The 9,830-nt window shown below is 35.2% G+C and overlaps 1 long non-coding RNA gene across 1 annotated transcript; it reads right to left on the bottom strand.

The window, feature by feature from the left end:
- Positions 1–1,487: 1,487 nt before the first annotated feature.
- On the bottom strand, positions 1,488–8,064 carry LOC104586826 (uncharacterized). The gene is made up of 4 exons (XR_016081258.1): positions 5,773–8,064; positions 3,589–3,750; positions 3,363–3,435; positions 1,488–1,698 (listed from the first exon to the last, which is right to left on the bottom strand). It is a non-coding gene; the product is annotated as an uncharacterized LOC104586826 (long non-coding RNA).
- Between the last annotated feature and the right edge of the window lie 1,766 nt (positions 8,065–9,830).

Below are 9,830 nucleotides of genomic sequence, written 5' to 3' on the forward strand. Positions count from 1 at the left end.
TAATATATTACCATTTTGATATTTAGACATGAAAAAAAGGTTTAAAAAATATTTTCAAAAATAAAATACATAAAAATATAGAAATTACAAAAAAAATATAAAAATTATAGAAATTGCAAACAAAATAAAAAATTATTTTCAAATTAAAGAAACTATAGAAATTGAAAAAAAAAACAGAAAATAAAAATTGTAGAGAAACATCAAAAATTATAGAAAAACACAGAAATTGCAAATAAATAACAAAAATACAAGAAAATTTATAGATTGTAGAAAATAGAAAATTGTAAAAAAACAGAAATTATAAAAAACATTGGAAATTATAACAAAATACTGAAAATGCGAATAAAGAACAAGAAAATTGAAAATTGAAAAATACCATTTTTCCTCTAACTCACCATTCAAGGGTAGTTTGGTCATGATAATTGTTATTTATGTTGCCATGGACACCTCTGTTAAGAAGCATTAACAGTGCGCTAACGGAAGGTGATGTTTGGAAAATAAAAACTTACTGACATGATGAGTATTAGACATTTTGAAAAGTTGTAGTAAGTTTAAGAGAAATGTTGAAAACTCATGGTGAGTTTTAGACAATTTCCCTTATTAAAATTACCAATTACCAAGAGTAGCCAACTAACTGATATGTCCTTTTTTTCTTGCCGTCTATTTCTTTATTTACCCTTACGTTTTAGTTCTTTCTCTTTAGTTAGTGTGTGGCAAGGGTAATGAAGGATTATGTTTGGATAGGTTTCTTCTGTCGAGCTTTGGGCTGTGGCAAGTAAAATTGAGCAAGAAAAGCTTTCAAGTGTTTGGTAAGAGTTCATAATGATGTAATCTTAAAGCGTATTCAAAGTTCAAACGATTTCTGCTTTGTACTTTTAAAGCACAAATCTTAAAGCGTATTCAAACGACAAACGCAACTCAAGTCTTTTATAGTGTAAAGGGTAGATTAGTCACTTTATACGATATTACTAGAGAAGGGTGCAGATGTACTTGCTCGCTCAAGAGTCAAGACTGGGAGATTACTTCTTTACTTCCATTGTAGTTGGGTCTCTCCTTAGAACTGGCAGTTTCTTCTTTTCTCTTCTCTGCTCATATATCTTAGATATCGGTTTTTGCTCAAGTTCAAACTGTTATTTGATGGGTCCAATACTCCCCAAATGCAATCAGACTTGACAGGCCAGTTAAAACCAGGTTGGCTGGTTCTACCAGAACCAGACACCTTCCTAGTTCCCAAATAAGAACCACCCAGATTATTCTTAGAAACCTTTGACATTGGTTTAAACTAGTTTGAAGTTTGAACCGTTTAGGCATGAAGAATTGGAACAGTTCATATATTGTTCGTTTCTTCTATTTGTACTTATTTATGACATCATGACATTATGTTGATGTTACAGTCAAACCAGTCAAGCCGCAGAAGGGAGCTTTTCTGGTTTCTGGTTTGATGCCCGGTATGGTTTTCAAAACATCGATATTCCCCACCATGTGTGTCACCAGAAATTTCCTGCACTGCCCATTAAGAAAAACTTCTAACAGCAGAAAGTGTACCAACATTCCGATCTATTTATCCATGGGTTTTATCAGATCAATTCTCGTCAAATTTTACTGCACAAATTATAGACCTTTATCAACTGATACTGCAATGAGCTTAAGTTTCATTCTCAGATAACTCTGTGACCTCAGTGATGCAGTTTTCAGACCCTGCAGAAATAGACACAAGGAAAAATGTAAATTAAATCTAATCAATCATTGGCTTCAAGTAAGGGTGCTCATGGTTCGCTTAACCAAACCGTGAGCATATTTTCCTAAATGAACCAAAACTGGTTCAGTTTATTGGTTTTTTATTGTAATTTTCATGTAAACAAAAAAAAATCTCTTCTTTCCCTAAATTAAAGAAAACAACCAACTAATATTTCATCACCAACAAAACAAAATATCTATAATAACATTTCAACAACATTTATCTAAATACAACTAAATGAACCAAACAACTAATAATTATTATAAAACCACATCAATCTTCAATGACAACTTCTAATAAGCCAAGCACACATAAATCAAAATCATCAACAATATTGTCAAAAAACAGCATAATATTCAACTTATTAAATAATACAAATAACCCTAACTGGAGGAATTCAAATTGACAGAGGGGTGGCTGAGTGAGTTTACAAACGGCAATCTCAAATGTCATTTTAGCATTTGACAATTTTGAAATTTATATAATTAGAATATAAATTAATAAAAATATATATATTATAAATATACCAGCTGGTTCGGTTAACTGCGATTTTTTTCCTAGGTTAAACGAAACCAAACCAAAAACTGAACCTCTAAAAAATAAACCAAAACCAAACTGATCAGTTTGGTTCTCAGATTTTTCAGTTGTATTGTTGGCTTCAGGTTAGATTTTCATGAGCACTCCTAGCTGCAAGAGATGGTAAGCATTTTCCACATCAGATGGAAGAGCTAGCGGCAGACCAAAAAGGACATGGGTTGCAGTAGAGAGAAATGATTCAAGGGCCCATAGTTAACAGATATTGCACTGAATAGAATGGAATGGCAGAAGTGGATTCATTTAGTTGATCCATTATAGTTGGGACAAGGCAATGATGATGATTATGACAATATTGATGGATATCAAAAGAAGAAAATAAATTTCATAATGACTTAATTGAACAGAATGAGTAAATAAACAAATTGGTTTGGTCATACAATCTATAAACAATACTCTTACAGGAAAAAAGGTCTCCTAATTGGGTCAGGTAGGGAGCTTTCCTACATAACCTAACCTGTTTCTTGTCACATGAAGTTATGATCTGACAACCCAAATTGCCCATTTGGTTGCGGATGCTTTAAAACAGCTACCTGCTTATTCCCCCCATCCACATCAAACCCATAACCAAACTTGACTTGAAGCTTTCCCTGTATAATACAAGCTATTTAAAGTTCCAATATCTTAATTTTAGAAAGTGTGCCAAATAAGGGCTTGTGTTGGCCATCTGCTAAGAGTTTTAAGCTGAAGCTTATATCAAATAAAGACAGAAATTGGAACAGGTGAGGCCTTTTTGAACCCCATAGCATCTTGCACAAGGAAGATTCCTGCAACATCTAGTCTCCTTCAATAAGCAACTAGTGAACCAACTTCAATATTTAAGAACATTGTCACGTAAATATTAACTCACAGAACTAAGACTAGAAACAGGTGAAGGGAGGCTTAACTAGCACGTTCTAATCAGTAGAAACCAATTAGTAACAACTCAGAAGATTCCACAGAAAGCTGTACAAACTAAATGAGCCTACTTTGAAGGCAATTGTTAAGCAAGTCATAATGATGATATCATAAAGGATAAAAAGTAACTTACTTAATGGCACAGGGCCAGGAAAAGTTATATGTTGAGGACAAGTGCTTCTGGAGTCGGTTATACAATTACGAGGCTGCAACACATGAAAAGTTTCAGAACATAATGACCATTCCTCTTGTTAAATTTCATATGTACTGCCTGTACCAAGCAGCATGATTCCACTGCATCTTTCTTTTGGCTGAGTGTCATATAGTCCAATTTCCAAAGGGTGAGGAAATGAGTCTACCTTCAGGTTTTTAGAGAAGCATATATGAAGTTCTTCCACAGCACCATCTGAGCAAACCAATAATGGGGAAGCCCCCACAGCATTCTCAATGGCAGAAACAACCCCTTCTAAAGGATATTTTTGAGAACTTGAAGGTACATATCCAGCCTCGCTCAAAACTTTCTGATACCAAAGATTTCCATGTGAAGCTAAGTCAACATTTTTAATAATCAACCTAACTTAAATACTCAAAAAAAATCAGAATTATCTCAAGATGTACATAACTGCTTAATGAGGTTTCTCAGGTACTTGATCTTCTCATAATGAAAGAGTTATGCATTTGACAATACATTAGGCAAATTGAATTTGATTTTTTGTTATACTCAGTCAAGTACAGAGTTCATAAAACTTAACTACCGTATATTCCCAAACAACTAGAATAACTTGTAATTTTTTGAATCCCATAAATTGAATAAGATACAATTTCATAAGCATTACTGCATTAGTCAGGAATGGATACACGGGTCATGGATAATGGCTTAGTGGTAAAAAATTTGACTGAAGAACAGTTGAGCTACTAGTTGCAACCCAGTTGGGCCCTTACATTTCTAAAATATTTATTTCCTTGGGAAATAATTAATGTAAGTGGAAGGTTCTTAAAGGGCAGGGTAAAAAACAAACAGAATAGTGGATCAGTTAAATGAAGAAAGATTTGCTAATTCATCTTTAACAGGATACGTTCAGATGACCTTGCTTAGCTTGACAAAGATTAAAAAAAATGATGATGGTACTTTGATCAGGCCTACAAAATTGAGCCTTAATTGTATTAGCACTGCTTTTAGTAGGAAAAGAATGAGTGAGTTGCTGAAATCAGTGTTGCCAGAGTTGGACCACACTAGTTGATTACTAGTGATCCAGTCAGCTTTCTTGGTCCCAGCTATTTGACAGTTCTTATGGACTGAATGATCTGACCAACCATCAGTGATCCAGTTAGCTTTTCTAGTTTTCTGTCCAGTCCAAGTCTAACAACATTGACTGAAAATCTTAATCTGTTTTAGGTAATTGAAGATTGGATTATACAAAATTGAATTTCATTTTCAGGACCTTTGGAACTACGAAAAACTTATGTTTGCTTTTACCCAGATCAGTAAATTCATTTATTCTTTTGAAGTTCTATGTTTTCTTTTTTTTCATAGTAAGATGAACAGTAATCACCAACTTAGATCAGTAAACCATCATTACGTGTAACACTTTTTTGTTGAGAATGCTTGACTAAGCAGTTTATATTTTCTTATTTGTTAGATTCATTTTCTTTAAGTAGACATGGCCATTATGTCTTTTCATTGTTATAACTTCAGTAAGTGCAGATGAATCAGTCTACCTTTTATTACTAAAAAGGGTATACATGTAATTTGGTCAGATTTAACAACTAAACAAATAGACTTCTGGCCACCTGGGAGACCAACTTTTCCTCCTATTCAGCAGTCTATCTTTCTCTCCCAAACATGGCTGCCTTCTCAATTTTTTCTCTCTTCTGTTTCAGATACCAGTTATCTAATATTTACATGGCACCAAAGCAGGTCTCATTCCTAGTTAGACCTGTGTTCCTCTCTTCCAGCTTTCTTCAACTTTTTCTGCTTGGGGGAAATTCATGAAGGGTTTCATATCTGGTTGCCTCCCTGTTTCTCCTCTGTTTTTTTCTCTCCTTTGTGAATGAAGTATCAAATTGAAGTGATTCCCTCTATTTGGTCAGGACAAAGAGGAAGTAGAGTTATGAATTGATGGTCGAACATGAAGTTAAGAACATACTGTGCTGGCCAACTGAACTATAGTGATGATTGTAAACTATAGTGCTAGACAATCTGTCCAATTGATGAATACAATGATTTTTTGGTGACAATTTTCTATGAACAGTGCTTTGATTACAAGTTAAAAGGTATGCGGAGATTTTAATGCTGGAACAGGGTCTCTAAATTGTGACAGTCTGCTCCATCTGCATGCGCCCTTCCAGTGCCTTTTCCATGTAATGAATTACCATGGTCAAATCATGCTGGTCAACAACAATATCCCCAACATTGAAGCATCAAAGATAAAGGATAAATATTGACCATTCACTACTTACATATTGACAGAGTGGAAAGTGCAACGACTAAGAAGAGATAGTTTCAGAACATGGAGGAGTGAGCAGCTTCTGTGAATACTAACCGTGACATTATATTTGAAGTAGAGATTGAGGGTTGTTATGAAATAACTGTACTCATCTTGGATTACTGGAAAAGAACAAGTTCCATGCTTTTCTGCAAGTTTCAAACAGAGATGTTCAGGACTAGTGCAAAATGCTACAGAAACACCATATTACAACAGCTCATCCCAACAAGTTGAGGTTGGCTGCATCAGTCATGCACTGCATTCCACTTCCTAAAGGACCTTATGTTCAACACCTATTTATGCTAAGAATTACAGAAAAGAATATGACAAAAAATTAAGGCTATAAACAGCTCATGCAACCTGCCTTTATAAATACTGAGATGGCTAATGCAAGCAAAGATGGACAATGGCAGAGTGGAAAGGCATGAATAAATAAATGCACAAGACATCCACCCACCAATGAACAAACAGAATCCTTTAGTGGTTACCATGTAGAAATTAACATATCATTCATTCCAAGAGCATGGCACATTTAATATAGGAGCTAACCCAAACTTCTTTCTTTTTTTAAGGATTAAGGATAAGTTGTATTTACATCGACATCAAAAGTATAGGAAGGGACAAGCCCCATGAACAAAATGTTACATGGGACATAAAAATGATACCATGCCAGTCATTACAATAGTTTGTATAATGATAAAAAAAATACAATTTTGAGGACATCAAATATGGACTTGTTCTATTTAGATTTAAAAACATGTGGATTATACATCTGTCATTTAAATCCAACATATATCTGTTAAGAATCTAGGATTTGAATAGGGGTATTTGTGTCACTTCAGTTGTTATGTTAAGTTCTGTCCCACAGTCATTGTTTATGTTCTATTTTGTGTAGCTCTTTCCGAACTTATATAGGGCCATATTAGACATTTCCCTTCTGCTGCACACACTTCAGGAACACCATATTCTCACTTCAGAATATGGTACCAGAACATATTGAAGGCTGTTGGAAAGGGATTATGAGTTTCAATCAGGAGTTTAGAAATTTAACAAGTTTTTCAGTAGGGGATGTTCAAGAAGCAGGCTTTGGGAGGATGATTGGTTTGGGGTAGGCAAGCTGAGTGAACTGTGTCCTAAGTTGTATAGGCTGGCTGAGGCTGAAGTTCCTATCAACCTTTGTTATGAAAGAAGGGGCGAACAGCTGATATGGAGCTCGAAGTTTAGGAGGCCTTTGCTGGATATAGAGGTGGAAAAGTGTATTACTTTGCCTGGGAAGCTAGAAGGAGTGAAAAATTCAACTCAATCGAGGGATAAACTATGGTGGAAAGAGTGCTCAAGTGGAAAATTTTCTGTTAAATCTTGTTATCTGGCTCTCAGCAGGAACGGTTCAGACTCAAGCCAATTTGAGGGGGTGTGGGGAAACCTGGTTCCCCCCAGGCTGGAAGCTTTTGCGTGGATGATGGCCATGGACAGTATTTTGATTGTGGACCACTTGAAATCAAGGGGCTTCAGTATAGCTAACAGGTGCTATTTTTGCAAATAACATGAGGAGAATGTCAGTCATTTGTTTTTCTCTTGCAAGATTGCTGGTTTCAACTTGGAGATTGTTCACTGCTATGTTCGGGGTCTCAGATTTTCATTCAAGTTCAACTACACAAATCTTCTCTTCATGGCCAAATTTGCGAGGAAGCAAGAAAGCGAAGGTGATTTGGAGCTGCATTTCATTTGCAATATGCTGGAATATATGGAAGGAGAGGAATAGAAGTTGGGTTATGATGCTACCAGAATTCAGACAAATTGACAAGGACCTGGGGGAAAAGTTAGGGGCAGTTCTGGGATTTCAAATTTGTAACTTGGAAAACTTATTTTGATTTATAGTAGTTCTTCTCTGATGTTGTATGTGGGTGATGCCTTGTCACCCGCTAGATTGTATTTTTTTATTTTAATGAAATTTTATTTTACCTATCAAAAAAATAAATATTCAAGGCTGTTGTTTCTTTAAGGAAAGTTCATGTATATTTTCTCTTAATCTTTCTCAACATTTAATCAGTTTCTGTTAAGAAAAAAAGATCCGTGAGAGCTGCAACCTTTTCTTTTCCTGCTTTGTTTCTGATTTTAGCCATCATGAGTGACTGGCCTTTTTTGTGTGGTTGTTTGAGCCTTATATTGGACACTACCAAGAGGGATACAGGTGCTAGATAGGTGAATTAGTGTTGTGGCTGCTGCACATGGGTGATGGCAGTTGAGAAGTTCTTAGCAAAGTGGTGACTTGTTGCAAGTGAATTGATACTTGTGGGGACAAACATAGGTTTTAGGGTTATCAATATATATATATATATATATATATATATATATATATATATATAAAGACCATCTCTCATTAGAGAAAGACATAGGCATGTGGTATTGTTAGACCCAACATTTCTCTTCTCTTTTATCTCCTTGCTCTCTCTTCTCTCACCATATTTTATGAGTTTGGATCATTGATTTATGTAAAGCTTTTTGGTAGAATCTTTCTTTAAGGCCTTAACCAGATCCCAAAGCCTGAAACCCTTTCTTTCCACAAAATTATGGGTCCCTATGGCACCTCAAAGAGTGTATGCATTACTGCATTGTTATAGGAAGCTATGAAGAGAAAGCTTGGAAAATAGGGCATACTATAATAGAGAAGATTCGTTTACAAATACTTATCTCAGAATGTATGTTTTCTTCTCTTAGGGGTGGTGAATTAATTACTTAGGTCCTTATACATTGTAATGTAGCTCACAACAGTTCTGTGTTGGCTCTGCATCATTATGGATTTATCAACTGAAAGATTTGAATTGCTAGCCTCTTGTTTTATTTTTATCTATTGATAGCTGGAATGTTACTTAAATTATCATAAGGCAGACATGTACACCAGATGGAAAGGATGTTATTATTGTTCTAGACAATCACTTTTGGGTTATAATTCCAAACAAAGCCCTGCAATTCAATGTTCAGCATCAATTCCTAAATGGACCATTGTATGTTATATAATAGACATAATTTTGTGTTTCTCATGAAACAGTAATGTTTTCAATTTCTAATCCAGGTTCAAGAGAACATGAAATGGAAACACCATATTTCAGATTTCAATGTAATAAAATAGAGGCTGAAGATGATTACCCCACTGCATGTATATCATCCAAGCCATCCATGTTAACAAAAAAACAAGGAAATATCATTAGCATTATACAAATTACTAGATGGGAAAATCAAATAACAATTGAATCCTAGAAAGTGTAAGTACCTCATGAGCCCAAAATAATCCTTTTCCACCCTCACATGTTGAGAAAGCATCACATGTTAAAGAAGGCCAATACTTCTCAAGTGTTCCAACCAAGGATGAAACCTACAAAGGAAATGCAAACAAGCATAAGAAGAAAAAATCTCAAGGCTCAGACAGAGTGTCTCAGCAAGCTAAATAAAATTGATACAATGTTCCAATTTATGCCTTTGGCTACTGCCAACTTAAGCTCATTAACAAGTGTATCTGTAGAGTCAGAGTCAAAGACTATAATATGGCCAGTCACCAGTGAACGTCACCGGATAACCTAAGTTCATCATCCCCCCTCTTAAAACCCAAGTTCCAATCAAATCAAGACCTTGAATTATAAGGAACCACAAAATTAGACATAGGTTCATCTTTACGGTTTGAAATAGTAAACAAGAATGGGTATTGTTTTCAAAGCCAAGTCACCCACCCAAATTACCAAAATTTAACACCATTGCCAAAGCACAAGTTATACCTAATAAATGGAAGGAAGGATGGAAGAATGTCGTGTATGGAGTTCCAAGGTGATGCTCTTATAGCCCTAGACAATACTCCCACATCTAGACATTAACCACAATCCCATGTATGCTCAAAATCACCTTAACCCACAGTTTATCACTATCTATTTGGAGCCTCCATAGCCACTTCCCCAATAATGCCATATTCCTCTTTTGAATGTTACCTATCCCTAAACCACTAAAATTCTTGGTTCTACTAACCACCTCCCAACTAACTCTATGGCCCCTTTTCACCTCCATTGGCTCCCATAGGAAATCCCTCATCAATTTTTCAATCCTTTTACTCACTCCTTCTGGGATTT

This window comes from Nelumbo nucifera, chromosome 1 (genome assembly GCF_055504915.1).
Source record: "Nelumbo nucifera cultivar China Antique chromosome 1, China Antique-T2T, whole genome shotgun sequence".
NCBI classification, from domain to species: domain Eukaryota; kingdom Viridiplantae; phylum Streptophyta; class Magnoliopsida; order Proteales; family Nelumbonaceae; genus Nelumbo; species Nelumbo nucifera.